The sequence below is a fragment of the Mus musculus genome, chromosome 13 (assembly GCF_000001635.26).
Source record: "Mus musculus strain C57BL/6J chromosome 13, GRCm38.p6 C57BL/6J".
In the NCBI taxonomy this organism is placed as follows: Eukaryota; Metazoa; Chordata; class Mammalia; order Rodentia; family Muridae; genus Mus; species Mus musculus.
The window spans coordinates 37,572,633-37,591,182 of record NC_000079.6 but is presented as its reverse complement, the minus strand read 5'-3'; the positions used below and the strand labels follow the sequence as shown (position 1 = coordinate 37,591,182).

The 18,550-nt window shown below is 46.3% G+C and overlaps 1 long non-coding RNA gene across 1 annotated transcript; it reads right to left on the bottom strand.

Annotated features, from left to right (window-relative positions):
* Positions 1 to 1,869: 1,869 nt before the first annotated feature.
* Positions 1,870 to 10,118, bottom strand: Gm47754 (predicted gene, 47754). Its single transcript, NR_168924.1, has 2 exons — positions 9,878 to 10,118; positions 1,870 to 2,029 (listed from the first exon to the last, which is right to left on the bottom strand). It is a non-coding gene; the product is annotated as a predicted gene, 47754 (long non-coding RNA).
* Positions 10,119 to 18,550: the final 8,432 nt, after the last annotated feature.

Genomic DNA, 18,550 nt, shown 5'->3' with positions numbered 1-18,550 from the left:
GATCAAATCTTTCTTCTCTTGCTCCTAAATAAGGATGGAAGCTTCTGAAATGTCTGATACTCCACAGATGTGAATCTCAGCCCCAATGATCCCTTAAGATCTCAGTGGCTGAGTTCTAGTGATGCTCGCCAGGTGTCAGGGAAGTCCTTCAGTGTATCAGGGAAGAGTTCAGTTATAAATTTCTCTAAGGCAATTTGCTATTGAGTTTAGCCTGAGAATAGTAAATATTCACAGGTAATTTTCCTTCAGTTCAGATACTATTTTAAGGGAATTTACAGGATCCGTTAAAACCCTCAGAGTGCACAGAACAGAGTCATTTTAGGTCTTCAGAAAGTGGTTTCCATAGAGCAGAACGTCGGAAGAAAGCAAGAGTTTGGGTAGGGAAGCTTTTTAGAACAACCTTCATAATCCTAAAATTGTAGTTCAAATACAAAATTTCCCACCCCACCCCTCATTTCTCTAGAGTGTTGAGACAGAGTTTCACTGTGTCCTGGGCTGGCATTGATCTGCCTCAGTCTCCACATGTTGGGATTACAGACATTGGCTTAACGGGAGACTTCTCAAAGAGTTCTGGGTTCATAGGCACCTGCCCCTTGTCTAACTCTCCTTGAGGGGGTCTGCAGAGAGAAGAAGAGGGAGATCTGCAGAGAGAAGAGGGGCCTCAGCCTGAAAGCGGAGCAGAACTTACGACTTGGATTGGTCTTGCCTTTTTCAGGTCTTCCTCTTCCTTCCTATTATTCTTCTTTACCCAGGCCATAGAAGTTAAAAAAACAAACAAACAAACAAACAAACAAACAAAACTCAATTGCTGCTGCTCTGTGGTCTTGTAGGAAAGTACTGATCTGTGTGTGATTTGCACATTTTAAGCCTGACAGAAATTCGCTTAAATAACCAGACAGGGGCGTGGTGGCGCACACCTTTAATCCCAGCACTCAGGAGGCAGAGGCAGGCGGATTTCTGAGTTCGAGGCTAGCCTGGTCTACAGAGTGAGTTCCAGGACAGCCAGGGCTACACAGAGAAACCCTGTCTCGAAAAACAACAACAACCAAAATAGCCAGATATCCCTTGGGCCCATGGGGCTGGGACCTGACGTCTCGTTTCTGGCCTTGGTGTCTGCTCTTAAGAGGACACTTGGGTGAAAGTGGCAGAGGTGAGCATTTCCACTCTGATGGGGGCCTGCTAGCTCTCTGATGAACCTGACTGGTTTTTGTAAGAAATAGAGATATGGAACTGAAGGAGATGGAGAGCCATTGAAACCATGTGCTCCTCTGTGACGACACGAAAGCACACCCAGAAACACTTGCATTTAGTGAGTTGCATTTGAGACTCAACTCTGCCGTCAGAAGCTCTGTCAGCTTGGGCTACAATTTGTCTTGGGGTCAGAAGTGAAGAATGCTTTCTTCATCCACGTCTGCCCAGGGGGAGTGTATATTTCACAGACACTTGGGCTCTTAGTCTTTTGACTTAGTGATAGAATCCCAAGGCCCAGGGCAGTGCCTGGGATATAGAAGGTGCTTTAAATAAGTGGACTTCTAGTTTTAAACTCCCATTTCTAGTGGAAGAGTAGATGACAGGCTAGAAAAGGTGCCAGTTGAGTTCGAACAGTTTGGGCAGTGGGTTTAATGTCTTTGAAGATTTTTAATTGTCCAAAGCTCTGTTCACAGCAAGTGCTTGAAATACTGTCTTAAATAAACTTAATACTCGGGGACTCAGGCGACTAGATTCAAGAGAAGGAGGGGACAACATTTTCTGTAAAGGACCACAGCATGTATTTTCAGCTTTGTAGACTATGCAGTCAAGAAACTACCAAGTGTCAGCCCTTGTTGCGTGAAGGTGGCCACAGATGCTACAGAAATCCACAGGCATGGCTCTATGCCAATAAAACTTTATTTATAAAGCCAGATTGGGGGGGGGGTCTGGTTCCACAGGGTAATGGGGCACCTTGGTTGTTATTCTTCAGACTTGGGTTTTCTTAGGTCTAAGAGACGAGCTTAGGTGGAATTGAAGAACTCTCTGCCAGCTGTGTACTCTGAAGAAGGAAATACATAACAAGATTTTAAAAGGCAGCGATCCTACACAACTGTCTCCTAAACCGAAGCCACTAAGTTTGTAGTGAGTCACAAGGCAGGCGCAGCCAGCATTTAGACCTATGTAAGACAGCTGGGAGCAGAAGTGGTCCTTACAAACAAGAGCCTTTGGCTTGGTTACTGAGCAGCTGGCAGCAAATGTCACCCTATCTAGTGGCACAAGGCCTCACAATGCTATGCCTATTGCCTTTGGTGAGTTGGGATGGGGTCAGGTGCAGAATACTGGAAGCTAGGGGAAGAGCTGCTCCAACACTCCTGAATCATTTTGTCTGGATGTCACCTAAACCGATGTCATTGAGACTAAAGGTTCTTGCTTTCTTGGTGCTGCAGGGAGCAGACTTCTTAGAAGGACTTTGTACCCAGCACAGTGATAATTCCTTCAGTTGCAAGTGGACAAGAAATCCAACTCTAACAAGCAAATCAAAAGAGGGGATTTGCCGGCTGGTGAGCGAGCAGCAGAGGGTTGCCTGGTGTGATTCACATGTGACTTTAGTCGGGTCTAAAATTATGTAACTCAGGCCCTACTATAAAGCAAGCTTTCCGTTTGCAGGATAATTGGAATTATCTCAAGGTGAGGGGTTTCTAAGTTCAACCAAGGGGGAGGGAAAGAGGAGTTTGAGTTGGAGGAGAAGGAGGAGGAAAGGGAGGAGTGAGACTTGGAGAAGGAGGTGGTGTTGGAGAAGGAGGAGGTGTGGGAGGAGGAGGAGGAAGGGGAGGAGTTGGACTTGGAGGAGGAGGTGTTGGAGAAGTAGGAGGGAGGGTTGGAGGAGGAGGGGGAGGAGGGAGAGGAGTTGGACTTGGAGGAGGATGAGGAGTAAGAGGAGGAGTTGGAGAGAAACAGGAAGAGGAGGAGGAAGAAGAAGAGGAGGAGGACAGGGTGGGGAGGAAGCTATTTTGCTGAACATTTCCAGGCAAGGGCTTACTGCATTTCACCACCTTTGAGTGGATCAAGAGCCTGCCCTTGGCCAGAGGCTTATGAGATGCCGATTGGCTTACGTCTGGGTCACATGCTCTTTGATTAGGTGTCAGGTCACTTTCCTCAAAGCAGATCAGCTACTCTGGGGACTTGGGTACTCTGTGTCCATTCTGTGACCAGTTAGCCAAGAGAAAGACCCTGGTCAATGCAGAGCTATCTGCTGCCCATCTCCAATCTCATAAAGGAGCCGGGTGAGAAGAAATGGTGGACATTTAAGCGAAGGAACCTTACAGACACTCCCCACTCTGCCTTCGAGGAAACAGATAGAAAGCACCAAAGCCAAGAGGTCTGATCATCTGATTCAGTAAGTTCAGGAGAGAGGACCCACTGAGTGAGGTGATCTATTTTTAAGATCTACCCACCATGAATTGGAAGATCAAATGGACCTGAGAATTCTGATGGATTCCTACTGTGGCATAGGGACAAGGCCACCTGACTGATTCTGCAGCTTGGACTCCATTGCCTACAAGACCACGGCCAGACCACTACTCCATCTGTCATCTGCAGTCCTCTTTCTAGCTTTGCCACCACTCTCTTTTCTGCACACACTTTCCGTTGTTCTGTCTGGAAAGCCGTTTTTCCTAAAATGCTCCTCCCACTTCTGTCCTGGCTCTTCAGAAGGGCCTCTTCCCCTGTTTGTTACCACTTAGCCAGGACGGAAGCCTCATCCTTACACCACTCCTGGCCTCTTTGAAGCCTTCACCATCTTTTCTTCTCTGCTTTTCAACCTTACATGAAGGGGCTTCTCTTTGTGCCCAGCGTTCCCTCTTAAAAGTACCCACACCTTAGGTGTCAGGACTGTGCTGTCTGCCCTTGCATCTTGCTTCTCCTCAGCCTCCATCTGCTACCCTGACGTACACAGATGTGTGGCTTAGTTCACTTGCTAGGTGTGTGGATTATTCCTACCTGATTCCCTCTCCTTGTCCTCCTCTTCCTCCCCCTCCTCTTCCTCTTCCTTCTCATTTTCCTCCACTTTTCCTCCTCCTCCCCTCCCCCTTTTCCTTCTTCTTGTCTTCCTCCTCTTCTTCTTTATCCTTTCTCCTCTTCTTCCCCTCCCCTTTTCTTTCTCCTTGTCTTCTTCCTCCTTTTCTTCCCCTCCCCCTCTTCCTTCTTGTCTCCCTTCTTCCTCTTCCTTCTCTTCTTCCTCCTCCTTTCTCTTCTTTCCCTCCCCCTCTTCCTTCTTCTTTTCTTCCTCCTTCTCTTCCTCTTCTTCTTCTTCCTCCTCCTCCTCTTCCTCCCCCTCTTCTCTCTCCTTGTCTCCCTCTTCCTCCTCCTCTTCCTCCCCTCTTCCTCTTTCTCCCCTCCCCCTTCCTCATCTTCTGTTTGCCCTTTTCCTCTGTCCTCTTTCCAAGCTGTCCGTCCTTGTAAAGTTCTCCTGAAGCCCAGCCCTGTTTCCTGACACAACCTTGAAGTGTTACTATTGCAGCCAGGCTGACATTTTAAGAGAGGCTGTTGGAAGACACGATGTTTTAAAGTCCTAATAGGGATCAGGAACCGAAGAAACGGCCCAGAGAACAGACTTCAAGGCCTCTCTGTTTCTGAGAGAGCCTTTGTTTCCTGACTTGGCTCCTCCACAGAGGGAGGAGAGAAGCAAACTGCAATAAAAAAGAGTAGAGTAGGACTTAGGATGGGTGGAGAGTCCTTTTTAAATCAGACAGAAAATAGAAAATGTTACCAGAAAAACAAAGTATTTGATTATCCAATAGCTACATGAGGAATATACTTTGATAGATAACAAGGGAAAGTGGGTAATGTGTAACTATGTAGGTAAATGGTCAGACCTTGATATGAGAAAACTAACACCTATCTCAATGAAGTGTGTGTGTGGGGGGGATAAAACTAGGTGAATTAGGGCGAAGGAAGTGCTAATAGCTAGAGGTTTGGAATGATGCTGGTCCCCCAACCACCTCCTTCCCAGGGAGTCAGATGAGCAAAAGTAAAATGAATCAGACATTCAGATTTTAGCAGCTCAGCTTTCAAAATTTAAAACTATCCATTGCTTCCAGGTACAGGAGGCTGGTGAGATGGGCATCTTGGCCAGAAACGTTTGGAAACAGCTACAAAATGACATACTACTCTTTCCTCAAAATACTAACCCCATTCCTAGAAATCTAGGCCATAGTTTAGAAAATAAACCCAGTGTGGGTATACGGCTGTAGGTTTGTTTGAGGTTGGGGACAAGATGGAAGCCCTATGAAATCTTAGGGGAATCTGCACTGATATCGTGGGCTCAGAAAGAGAAGACCGGAGCTTTGGAAAGAGAAGGGCTTTGGCCAACATTACACTGCATGCTAAAATGACAGGGGAAAAGAAAGAGGACCTGCCTGCCTCACACACGTGGACTATTCTGTCATTTATGGACACAGAGACAGATGTGGAGGTAAGTCAATTTCTCATTAGCCAGGGGAACAGGATTACAGCGAGGGAGGTGGCCTGCTGTTGACATCCAGGCTCAGAGGACAAATGAGGTGGCCCCAGTTGCTTAGGTGCCTAGCACAGGTCATGCTCACACTCTGCTGCCCCCTGCACTCCTGCTCGCCCTGTCCTTGAGCCTCTAGAGCAGTGGTTCTCAACCTCCCTAAAGCTGCGACCCTTTAATACAGTTCCTCATGATGTGGTGACCCCCCAACCATACAATTACTTCCATTGCTACTTCATAACTGTAATTTTGCTACTGTTATGAATCATAATATACATATCTGTTTTCTGATTGTCTTAGGCGACTCCTGTGAAAGGGTCTTTTGACTCCCCAAAGGGGGTCACCACCCAGAGTTTGAGAACCACTGTTCTAGGGTTTTGAAGAGCACTCTTTCTGAAGAGGTCTGCCCTTAGGAGGACAGGTTCAGACAGATGTCCACTTTGACCTTAGAAGAGAGCTTGAAGCTACTGGGAGATAGAATTTGTCAGCCTGGTACTTAGAATATGGGCTAGAAGGAGAGTAACAGAGCCCAGTGCCTTCTTGGCCTTGAAGAACCTAAGGGGTCTGTCTAACAGTTGCCTCATGGTTCTTGAAATTATCTGACTCGCTCAAAAGCAGTCAGATTTTTTTAATTAAAGATTTAAACCGAAAACTAAAAATTTAGTAGGAAAAACATCCCCAGATAAATTCATCTCAAATGGGAACTATAGACACTATAGCAAGCACACTGTAGGAGAGGAGAAAAGAGCTGGTCATGGTTACTGTGCCCTCAAGTCTCATTCTTCCCACCCTGAACTACGGCTGTCCTCTTGAGGCAAAGGGCAAGCCAGGTGAGTGGTCAGATGTACATATTTGCATAAAGTCTGTTTGTCTGTCTCTGTGTGTGTGTGTGTCTGTCTGTCTCTCTCTCTCTCTCTCTCTGTGGTATAGTGGTAGGGGTTAAGTTTGGTTGGTTTTAAACACTCTATATTTACTCCTATGAGCCAGCAGTATACCAGATGCTGAAAACCACCTAATGCAGCAGTGGTCTTTGTTCTTGCGGAGATGGGCATTAAACAAAACAAAATAAAACGTGGCTGTGACTGAAAGTGCTAAGCACGAAGCCAAGAAGGAGGAAAGGCCTGGGTCTGCAGTGGTATCTGGGGTGGCCAGGAAGGTCCTGAAAGGGATGGTGTCTGGCTTCCAGTCTGGGGAAATGATGGGACCCGGCTTGGATTGAGGAAGAACCTTAGGCGGGATAGATCACCTGCCCCATTGCCAATCAACTGAAGAACCGATCAGACTCACAAGAATGTCAAGGACATTCTTAAGTACAGGGATTAGTCTGAAAAACAAACAAACAAAAAAATATCCACACCTAGTGATCCTAAGTAGATGCCATTCTAGAAAGAAGGGCGATCGGTGCCACAAGGGATGAGCAGTATGGAGTGACATACAGCCGGTCTCAGGCACACTCTCTGTGCTACCCTACAAAGATGCACCCCTGTGTCTACCATTGGACAAGTGTGTACAAACCAAGAGTAAGCCCTGGTGTTTACTGTGGACTCTTGGTGACTGTGATGTGTCTAGAACAGGCTAACAGTTGTAGCAGATGTTCCGCTCTGGGGAAGACTGCAGGTAGGAAGTACACCTGTGCACACAGGGCAGAAGAAAGCCCATGGGAGCTGTCTGTACTTCTGTTTCACTCTAAAATGACTGGTATTTTTTTTAAGCCATTAAGCAAAACAGCAGACAGGCAAGGTAGCACATGCCTAAAAGGCCAAGGCAGGAGGGTTATTGAGTTCAAGGTGGCAGCCTGGGCTGTGTATTGAGAGTGTGTTTCAAATAAATGCATACATACATACATACATACATACATACTACATACACACATACATTTTTCCTGTTGAACTCCCCACTTTCAAGTGTGGGCTGCAAGGGATAACTTCTAGGAAGTACATGGAGAAAGGGATAGAGGAGGAGTTTCATCATGAAGATGCCTTTTCTAGACAACAGCAGCATCAGTAGGGCAAGTCAAGTCAGGACTAGAGTGGCACTTGACCTCAGTGGTCTCCGAACTAAGCACCATCGCCCAGATCCCTTGACATGAGAAGACCATCAACCAAGCCTGGATTCAGAACAGTCTACAAAATCCCTAATGCTCCTTAAAGCCGCGAAGGTCATCAAAAACAAGGAGCATCGTCACCAGGGAGGAGGCTACCGATGTGTAATCAGTCATCGTAATGTGGTACCCAGAAAGAAGAATGAGACAAACAAACAAACAACCCAAAGAAATAAACAAGGGGAAAAAACAAGTAACAAAAAAACTAAGGCTGAAACTCGGAGCTAAATAAAGCATTCATTGAATAAAAACATCAACACTGGCTCATGAATCACAACTAACAAAACACCCTAGTCTAAGACATTCATAAAAGGAGTAGGAGCTACGTACTATCCTCAGTTTTCCTATTAATACAGAACTTCTGAGGAACATCCTACGAATAAAGTGTGCATCCCTCTAGTCTATGTTACAATAATGAAATCCCCCAGCCTGGGAATTTTATACTGAAAAGTTTTCTCTTAGCTTGCTGTTTGGGAGATCCAAAACCCGGGACTAGAGATTACAATGCATCTGCCTCTGGAGAGTGAACTTCCTTGCTGTCTCACACCATGACAGGCACCGTGCAGGAGGCAAGAGGTCAGATGGCAAGACAAAGTGAGAGACCGGAGCCCGCCTTCTTACTAACAACTTACATTCTGGACAGTTAACTATGCTCCCAGAACTACAGTAATCCCTTCCCGGGACGAGATTTATAATGTTCTAATTATTTTGTACTAATTGCCATCTCTCAAAGATCATACTGGCCAGCACATCCCAGTATTGCTGTGCACAGTTGTACAAGTTGATAGAAGGGATTAATGTAGTCCTGGGAGCATAGTTAACTGTCGATAATGTAGTTAGTAAGAAGTGGGGCTCCGGCCTCCCACTAACATATACACAATCTTTGTTAAAAAATCTATCAACTTGTACACTTTATTTTTAGTTGGAGTATCATCAGTTTAATATAAAAGAAGCCATGGGAATTATTTACATGATGAAATAGTTCACAATGTCAATGGAATGGGCAGTTCATGTGACACCCTATCAGTGGTGATTTCAGTCCACCTATTTTCCAAAAATATCGCCATCTGTACATTAGAGATAATCCTCATCGTCTAGAACAACTTTGGTGCCTCCATATTCTGGGAGAACTTTTTCTCCATATACTTCATACTAACTGGCTGAATCCCTTCATTTCTCACCCAATCCCACAGCTTCGACTGCTTCTTGAAACGCCTTTCCTTGAGACTTTTCTGGAAGCGTAAGGCCACCTTTGGTTACAGTTTTGGCTACATCCCTTTCAACCAATTCTCTGTCAAAGAGCAGGAGAAACTTTCTAAGAGCCTGCCCAAGGGTTTTCAGAAGCTTACCCATCAGCATCATGGAAGGTGTACGTGACCAGCAGTGTGGTGCTGGAGAGACAGCTAAGAGCTACAGCTTCATCTATAACCAGACAGAGCAACTTCAACAGTTATTAGATTGAAGAATTTGACTTTGACTTTTTTTTTTCCAGTGAAATGTCCGTGATGAGATTTTAACCAACAGGCATGCCATAACGATTTTAGTACTTGGTCCCTGGATCCTGAGAGTGTGAAATGGTGGGGAGCTGAGGGACAGGTCCCATCTTTTAGAAGTTTAGGTATCTCAAAATGCCGGGAAACAGCTCCTTAGCACTCTAGCCTTCCATAACAAACTGCTTTTTTTTCTTCTTTGAGACAAAGTCTCTCTCTATGTGACCTAGACTGGCTTCAAATTACTATTCTCCTGCCTCAGTCTTCTGACCGCTGTGCTTATGGACACCCTTGCCTGGCAATACTGAACCCAGATTTACTGAGCAGGCTCAGGTGCTGTCTTCTGCAAATAGGAGTGGGCAGTGTACGTGGTGCAAAGAGCTCCCTGGACGTGGGGTGAGTTCCGTCTCTCCTTTGTCATGTGGCTCCTTTGATCCTGGGTGTGTTTGTAAATATCTTCCCTGGGGAATCTTAAGAGCCTGTCCCTCCAACACAAGCTAGTGGTTAAACTGTGTAGCGCAACAGCAAGCAGTCTTCCGGTGTGGCTGGAGCAGTAGGCTTAAAAGATCATCATCTGGGCCGGGAAGGGTCAGGTGGATAGGAAATGCTGAAGAGTGCCCTGCAGCTCTTCAGTATAAATAAAACCTCTGCTTTAGAGGACCACCTCCTTTGTACAGATCCTTCCTTCCCAGAGCTCAATATTTCCCATCAGCCCACCTTACCCATCACATCCCATGCCAACCCAGGTCATGACATTCCACCCATCACATCCCATAATATTTGCGTCATTTTAAAAACTCTCACCTTTGGGGCCTTCTTAGCTGTCCAGCTGAGATGTGAGTGAATGAATCAGGACTCCAGACTCTGCCAGCGGATCATTCATCCTACTTTTCTTTCTCACCCTCCCCTAAGGCTACCCTTATATAATGTTTTGGATCTATGGCCTATTTGTCAGTTACGCTGTTGACTTTCTTCCCTCTTTCCTCTTCCTGATTCTTTAAGACATTTTCTCTCTAAGTTCAAGGGGTGGGTGGTTTCGGGAACTGTCATTCTGTGGCCCAGTCTGACACAATGGGTGGAGTCAGGGGTTGGGGTGGGGCTCCAGGAGAAAACAGAGAGAGTGCCCTCCAGGGTTGTCAGATCTGGGCTGGCAACCAGAAACCCATGAGTCCCTTTCAAAGGCCCTCCTCTCTCCACACCTGTCTTTCCCCAAGTGCTAACATGTCTCCTGTCACAGTGTGAGTTAGGTGAAGTCATGGTTTTTTGTTTTTTTTCAATTCTCTCCAGTAATTTTCAGACATTATAGCCCTCCTCCTGGATGGCTAACTTACCTTCCCTTAGGATGCTCTTAGATTAAACTAATTCCTACTTTGAAAGGGGATACTAAAAAGTAAGGAAAACAGAAAGTGTAAAAACAAAACAAACCAAAACCAAAACCAAGGATACTAAAAAGTAAGGAAAACAGAAAGTGTAAAAACAAAACAAACCAAAACCAAAACCAACCAACCAACTAAAAACTGAACGTGGAGCCAGGTGTGGTGGCACACGCCTTTAATCCCAGCACTCGGGAGGCAGAGGCAGGCGGATTTCTGAGTTCGAGGCCAGCCTGGTCTACAAAATGAGTTCCAGGACAGCCAGGGCTATACAGAGAAACCCTGTCTAGAAAAAACCAAAATAATAATAATAATAATAATAATAATAATAATAATAATAATAAATAAATAAATCTGAACATAGAGAGCAAGTCCCTGTGGCCATGAGAGCCTTTCTACAGACAGGGAGAGTTAGAGAATGAGCAAGGGCCAAGCCTTCCCATTACCATCCCTTCTTCATTCTTTTACACTCTCCTTCCTTCCTCCCCTCTGTTCCTCTCATTTTCCAGCTGACAGAACTGAACATTTGTTCGTTCTGGCAAACTGACTTCTGAGCAAAAGCTCGGAACAAAGCAATGTGAGATGCCTGGAATCTGGACACGCTTCCATCCAGCCTTTAAATGGGATGAGGGAGAAAGAAGGCTTTCCCTGCTCCTGGCCAGGGTCTGGGGTCTGGGGGGGAATCGCTGGCCTCTCCCCGCCTCTGTCTGGCTCCTGGCCGTCTGGAATCCATTGTGTTGGGCCCCGGCACCTGGCAGCTGGCATGAGCCTGCTGTCTGCAGCCGGCACACAAGCCATACTGTTGGGGATTAGATGGAGCATACGCCTAGCCTATAAGATGCTTATGGCCTTTTCCAAGTCCGGGACCGGTCCAGCTCAAGAACAGGGCAATTAGATGAAGTCCCACGCTGGGAGGAAAGCTGTTTCCTAGTTGAAGACTCTAATCCCTCCCTCCCTGCAGCCTCTCTTCTGCTCCAGTTTGTCAATTTCCCTCCTTTGCCTTTTATTTTATTGTTTTCTGGTTTTTTTTTTTTCTTTGCAGTGTATGTGTGTGCATATTCTTGTATGTGCTCGCACATGTGAAGGAGAGACACTGAGGGATTTTCCTCAATCGCTTTTCTAACTTACTATTGGTTCCTTTTCCATGTCTGTGTGCGGCGTGCATGCGTGTGTAGGTATGTTTTTACATGTGCGTGGATGCACATGTACGTGACTGCATGTGCACACGTGTGTGTGCATCCAGGTGGAAGCCAGAGACTGAAGTTGGGAATCATCCTCTATGGACACTTACAGCACCTTATTCGTTGAGGCAGGCCCTCTCAATCAAACACAGAGCTCATCGATATGGCTAGCAGCTTACCCTGAGGATCCCCAGCTCCTCCTTCAGGGACTAGAATTACAGGTGGGAGGCCACACCAACCCAAATGTTTATGGGTTTCTTGCAATGTGAACCATGTTCCTCGTACCATGGAGCCATCTCTCCAGCTTTCCACCTTATTTTATTTATGTATTGAGAGGTGGTCTTGCTATATAGCCATAGCTATATAGGCTCACTCACAATATAGAGCAGGCTGGCTGCAAACTCAGAGACCCACCTGCCTCTGCTTCCTGAGTGCTGGGATTCGAGGTCAGGCCACCATGCTTGACTTTCGCCTTAATTTTTGAGACGAGGTCTCCCATTGAACCTGGAGTTGGGAGGTGTAGATCGGAACTCATGTCCTTGTGTCTGCATCGTAAGCACTTCTTGACTGAGCTAAGTCCCCAGGCCCTGCTCTCATTCCTTCATCTGCTATCTGAACACTCAGTCTCCACTTGTCTCCGGAGCAGTGTGTTCCTTTCCCCCTGACAACCCCCCCCCCCCTCTGCTCATCCCTCTCTCCCCGCTCCTGCATTCACTTTTCCTTTCTGTGTGGTCACTTTGTGCTGCCTGCATTCTTCTTCACTTGCCTGTCAGATTAACCGGACTGTAGCTCTCTCTCATGGAGGGAGAAAGCAAGTATCACAGTTGCAGATCAACACACACCTTCACATGTGTGTGGGCAGGCAGGGCAGGACTCAGAGAGCCATGGGCACTGCCACTGACTGAGGACAATTCAGACATTATGGTGGTGAGCCCAACCCGTTTCTGTCTAGTTCTGATGTGTTCCTTGCTCTTATATGTTTTAGGGTGGTGGATAAAGTAGCTGTGGGTTTAGGGTGGAAATGTATTTCTGGTTTGATTCAAGCATCTAAAACTAAGGTTCTTCCAGCTTTGACATGCACCCAGGTACCTGCCCAGCTCCACCACGGTTTCCAGTGCAGTTTGGGTGGGGCCTGAGAGGATATGCCTGGCAGGTTCCCAGGTGAGGCTGATGAGAATGGCCTGACATTGACCCTGAAGCTAGTCTGAACTCTATCCCAAGTGACAGTTAAACATCTATACCTTGACGCATGTGCAGGGCAGGTGTACATGGACACGCTTAGGTAGCTAAATGCTGGCTCATTTCACAAAAGGATTTGCATTTGCCTGTAAAATACACTGTCTACCAAGGCAAAGAGTTGTGGTGTGAAAGGACTCCAACGAAGGGAGCATAAAGATGGGCTTTGACCTAAGTCAAAGGATTTCAGTCAGGATAGCTTGCCCTCTTTGCAGAACCATGTGGGCCCCTTTTCCATTTCCTGGCTGACTGCATCTTGTTGGTATTCTAGTGAAGGACCGCTGAATGTTATTACTCGAATGTGAGAACTGTATTAAAGGGTCGCAGCATTAGGAAGATTGAGAACCACTGTACTAGAAGAGCGAGGGCGTGGATTTTTAGCTGCCTTGAGCCTGCACTAAGACTTTCTCAGGTAGGCGGGACCAAATGGAACTGTTAGAGAGGTGGCTGAGGAAATGAAGTTCTTAGCTTCTCTTGCCCTGAGATCTCCCGGAGGAGCACAGACCCTGGGAAGAGGTGGATGCAAAAACCAGCCACTGATCAATCTTCAGTGCGGAGCAAAGCATGATAGATGCTGGGAGCTGTAGTTCCACGGGCAGCCAGAAAGCATTTAGAGGACTATGGATACTTTAAACCCCAATCAAATAAATGGGGGGGGGGGGGGGAATCAGAAGTAGCAGTGCTTTGCATAAAGCAAGTGTCACTGTGTAAAGCTTGTTTTGGTGTTTATGTTTGAGTGTGTGTATGTGTATGTGTGTGTGTGTGTGAGAGAGAGAGAGAGACAGAGACAGGGACAGAGACAGAGACAGAGACAGACAGATTCTGGATCATGACTTATGGATGTCAGAAATGCTTAAAAGACCTAGAATGCAAAGAAAAATCAAGGAAATTGAATAATTTGTTGGTTTTGTGAGTTGTAGAGGAAAGAACGAGCATTGTGGGTGTCCTGGCTGGTGTCCTGTGTGTCAACTTGACACAAGCTGGACTTATCACAGAGAAAGGAGCCTCCCTTGAGGGAATGCCTCCATGAGATCCAGCTATAAGGCATTTTCTTAATTAGTGATCCCTCAAGGGGTCAGGGCCCAGCCCATTGTGGGTGGAGCCATCCCTATGCTGGTAGTCCTGGGTTCTATAAGAAAGCAAGCTGAGTAAGCCAGGGAAAGCAATCCAGCAAACAACAGCCCTTCATGGCCTCTGCATCAGCTCCTGCCTCTAGGTTCCTGCCCTGTGTGAGTCCCAGTCCTGACCTCCTTTGGTGATGAACAGCAATGTGGAAGTGTAAGCTGAATAAACCCTTTCCTCCCCAACTTGCTGCTTCTTCTTCTTCTTCTTCTTCTTCTTCTTCTTCTTCTTCTTCTTCTTCTTCTTCTTCTTCTTCTTCTTCTTCTTCTTCTTCTTCTTTTTCTTCTTCCCCTCCTCCTCCCCCTCCTCCTCCTCCTCCTTCTTCTTCTTTTTTATTTTTATTTCATTTTTTTGAGACAGGGTTTCTCTGTGTAGCCCTGGCTGTCCTGGAACTCACTTTGTAGACCAGGCTGGCCTCAAACTTAGAAATTGGCCTGCCTCTGCCTCCCAAGTGCTGGGATTAAAGGCGTGCGCCACCACGCCCGGCTCCCAACTTGCTTCTTGATCATGATGTTTTGTGCAGGAATACAAACCTTGACTAAGACAAACTGGTACCAGAAATGGAGTATTCATGTGACAGCCTGACCATGTTTTGGGGAGGACTGTGGGAAGACTTTGGAACTTTGGGCTAGAAGACCCATTTGCTGTTAAGAGCTCTGTGGGATGTTGTGTAGGAGCTTGGAAGATAATGTTGAGAAAAGTGAAAATGGTGAAGGGCTGGCTTGTGAAATTTCAGAGGGAAGATTAAAGACTCTTATCAGGGCTGTAGCTGTTTTGATTGTGAAGATTCTATAGTTTTGGTTAGCTGGAGCTGAAGAATCAGCTGTGATTAACAAGATACCAGAACTGCTAAAACAAAACCTTTGTATTACTGGGATGATTGATGCTGGTTAGCTGGAGCTAGGAAATTAGTGGTGACTAAGAAGAGACCAGCATCACTAAGGTGAAATCTTCTGGGAAGTGGAACACAGAGAAGCTGTGTTCCAGAGTCAGCCACAGTTGTACCTCATGTTGGCAGCCAGACTTGGTAATGTAGAAGAGTTTTGAAACAATGAAGGGTTAGCAGCTGATGCTTGACCCTGTGAGAGGCCAGAAGAGGCCATGGGTAAAGGTGTAGCCTCAATGGCATTTGAAGGCCCAGGACTGAAGGGGTCACACAGAGAAGTTGAGGCTTAGCACCATGAAAAGAGCCTATGGGAGGTTATTTGTGAAAGTGCTGTCTAGTTGCAACAGAACACAGCAGTGTTTTGGAGATGCCAGTGCCCTGAGATGATCATCAAGAACAGCAGCAGCAGCTGGAGCCTAGAAGACAAGGTGTGTGCTACACAGGGCAGAGCTGGAGAAGTGACCCAAGCTCTTGGAGGAGCCCAGAAGGTCATGAGTGTGTCCCAGACATTGGAAGGTAAGAGTTTGACCTTGCTTTTGATTGTGATTGGGCCCTGATATTTTTCCCTCTTGAAGTAGAAGTATTTTAGCGGAGTCTACAGTTAAGAGACTTAGAATTTCAAAAGAGATTGGATATTTTAAAAGGGTTAAAATTTTAATATGTAACAATTTGTAAAGACTGTTGGACTTTTAAAGTTATTTAGATCTTGGGGATGAATAAGAAAGCAAGGGCTAAGGCTTAATAGTGATGTGTTTGTGTGTTAAGTTGACAAGGGGTCAACTGTACTGGCTGGTTTTGTGTGTTAACTTGACACAAGCTGGAGTTATCACAGAGAAAGGAGCCTCCCTTGAGGGAATGCTCCATGAGATCCAGCTATAAGGCATTTTCTCAATTAGTGATCGCTCAAGGGATCAGGGTCCAGCCCATTGTGGGTGGTGCCATCCCTAGGCTGGTAGTCTTGGGTTCTATAAGAAAGCAAGCTGAATAAGGCAGGGAAAGCAACCCAGTAAACAACAGCCCTTCGTGGCCTCTGCATCAGCTCCTGCCTCTAGATTCCTGCCCTGTGTGAGTCCCAGTCCTGACTTCCTTTGGTGATGAACAGCAATGTGGAACTGTAAGCTGAATAAACCCTTTCCTCCCCAACTTGGTCATGATGTTTTGTGGAGGAATAGAAACCCTGACTTAGACAGTGGATTATTAGCTCATTTGCTTTTCGGAAGCCACATTTTCTACTGTTACCCAGGTCCAGTGGCACTCGTCTAGACCTATCTCATACACTCAAGATATGCCCATCCTCACAGGGCTGCTGGTGGTGAGGGAGTTCTCAAAGATAAAAGAAACAGACTGGGCTCTCTACTCAGAGTTTCAGGTTCCTGTGGGCATCGAGGAAAACAGACAGGAGACAAAGCCAGGGTATGGAGGATGTTCATTACAGAGCAAAAAACTACATTGAAGGGCAAGTTAAGACTTCTTGACAGAAATAACACTGAGTTTCTGATAGCTTGCTTTACGGACAAATTTAATTTAATGGGGAAAGTGGATGGGAAGGTAGGATGCCTGTGTAGTTGTTTCCTCAAAATCTCAACATTCCCTTCTAAGGGAGGAAAGAGTCTCTTAAAGCTAAAAGGCCCACAAAACTTACAAGCCTCCTCAAACCCAGTGTTAGAAGATGCACATGGCCTGTCCTCTCCCCGAGGTCAGACAAGCAGTAAACAGTTTCTGGGGTGGGGGTGGGGGAGATTTTCTTCAGTGGCGCTCCCTGCAGGTTGTGCAGGGTCCAGCAGTGAGGTGTTCTCAGCCCTCATCCATGCTGGGTGGGCTGTGTAGTGAGGCAGTTCCCTTGAGTCATCTGTCCTTCCATCACAAGCCATTGCCAGGTAATCACAATACGTTCCTTCCCTCACCAAGTTAGACTGGGGTGGAGTTGTTTCTTGGACCTGCCCTGGATGCCCTATCTGAGATGAGGAGACATCTGTTCCTGCCTCTCCAGAAAAATCAGGCAGCACAGAGAATTCCACAAATAGGGCTTAGTAAGACTTGCTTCCCTTTCCTGTCCTTAGATGGGTTTCTCAGGGGGCACCAGGCACATGACGGGAACAGGCAGTTTTGCTAGACAAACAGCATGGAGAACTGTTCCTATGGAACGAAGGAGAGCTGTGGTGGTCTTGTGGGCCATGGTGGGGTGATATGATACTGTTCCTACCTACATCTGCCTGGAACCACCTTGCATTTTGCACCCCTTATCTCTCTGTCTATCTAGATACTTGGATAGATACCACAAAATAAAATCGACGGGAACAGAAAACAGAAGGAACAAGCAAGCAGCAAGCCCGTTTGGGTGTTTCCTTTCTTTTAGACCCAGCCTAACTCGCCTGGTTCTTTAAAGATATGCTTAGTCAACAAGACAGCTGCCTGCATCTAGCTGCAGAAAACACGAAGCTGAACATCGTGGAATTTCTTTTAGAGGGAACACTGAACAATTGACTCACAACAACAGGGTCCACTCCCAGACAGATCTGTTTTGCCCTTCAGCCAGCAAGTTGCTCTGGGCTTTCCCAGTACCATCATCTGAATGCTCAGAGGTAGCTAGCGTTCCAGGGTCAGATCTGGACCATGCAGAAAGCATGCTTTGAGAGTTTACCTCCTGAAGTGTCGCCAGTATCCAGTATCTCTTTTTTTTTCATGGACTGAGCTGTTCCAAGGCTTTTCATATCAGTTGGAATGTCGTGAATTTCATTTTCATGAAAGATAAATGAAATTGTAAACTGGGTACAAATTTAATCTTTTTTCCCCCCTGATATTGAAATTCCTCATTATCTGCCCTTCCCTGTTCTCCCTCCTATTTCTTTTTCCTTTTCTTTTTTCTTGTAAGAGGCTGTCTGTGATAGAATAACTGGTTTTTCCCGGAATGGCTAATACATAATAAAAAGAACACCATTCACTAATAACAATTTGTTGATTGTTCCCTGAACCCCTGGGAGGTGTGTGGAGACTGAGATTTCTGTCCGCAGCAAAGGGAGTGTGGCTGTGTGGTAGGCCTTATGTCAAGGCCAACTAGGAACTCAAAACGGAGGTATGTTGATCCTATAGAAAGCCAGTCTTCTCTCTGCCCTGCCCCCTCCAACTCAGGTGACTGTAGAGTCTACCAGCATGTTAGCTCTGCTTATCCAAATATTCTATGCTAGTGTTTGTCCCTAGGCGTCAGGGAGGCCAGGAAATGAAAATGAGTCTGCTGGACACCCAGGAGAGCTGATAACTTATTAAGGAAGGGGATGGGGACTGGGGGATTGGGGATTGTAGGAGGTCTGTGGGGGTAGCCAGTGGGGAAGAAACCATGTGTACTGATTAGGAGCGATTAGGAAAAAGAACTCAGCAAGCACCAAGAGGAATTAAGGAAATCAGGAAACTTCTTAAATTAGAAGTGGGATTAGAGAATGTATCAGGGAAGGGAGATTTGATCTCAGAGTATCCCTGTGCTAAGAGGCTTTCGGGGTTGCTTGAGAGTGGGTTCAAGACCTGCTGCGTATTAGAGTGGCACCAAATCAGGTTGCCCTGAAAGAGCTATCTCTTGAAATGGGAGTTAAATAAAGGGTCATTTGGCAGCTAACCTGGAACAGTGGTGGTTGTCACTGACAACACAGCACATCAAGGTGGAAGCAAGAGTTGGAGTACAGACACC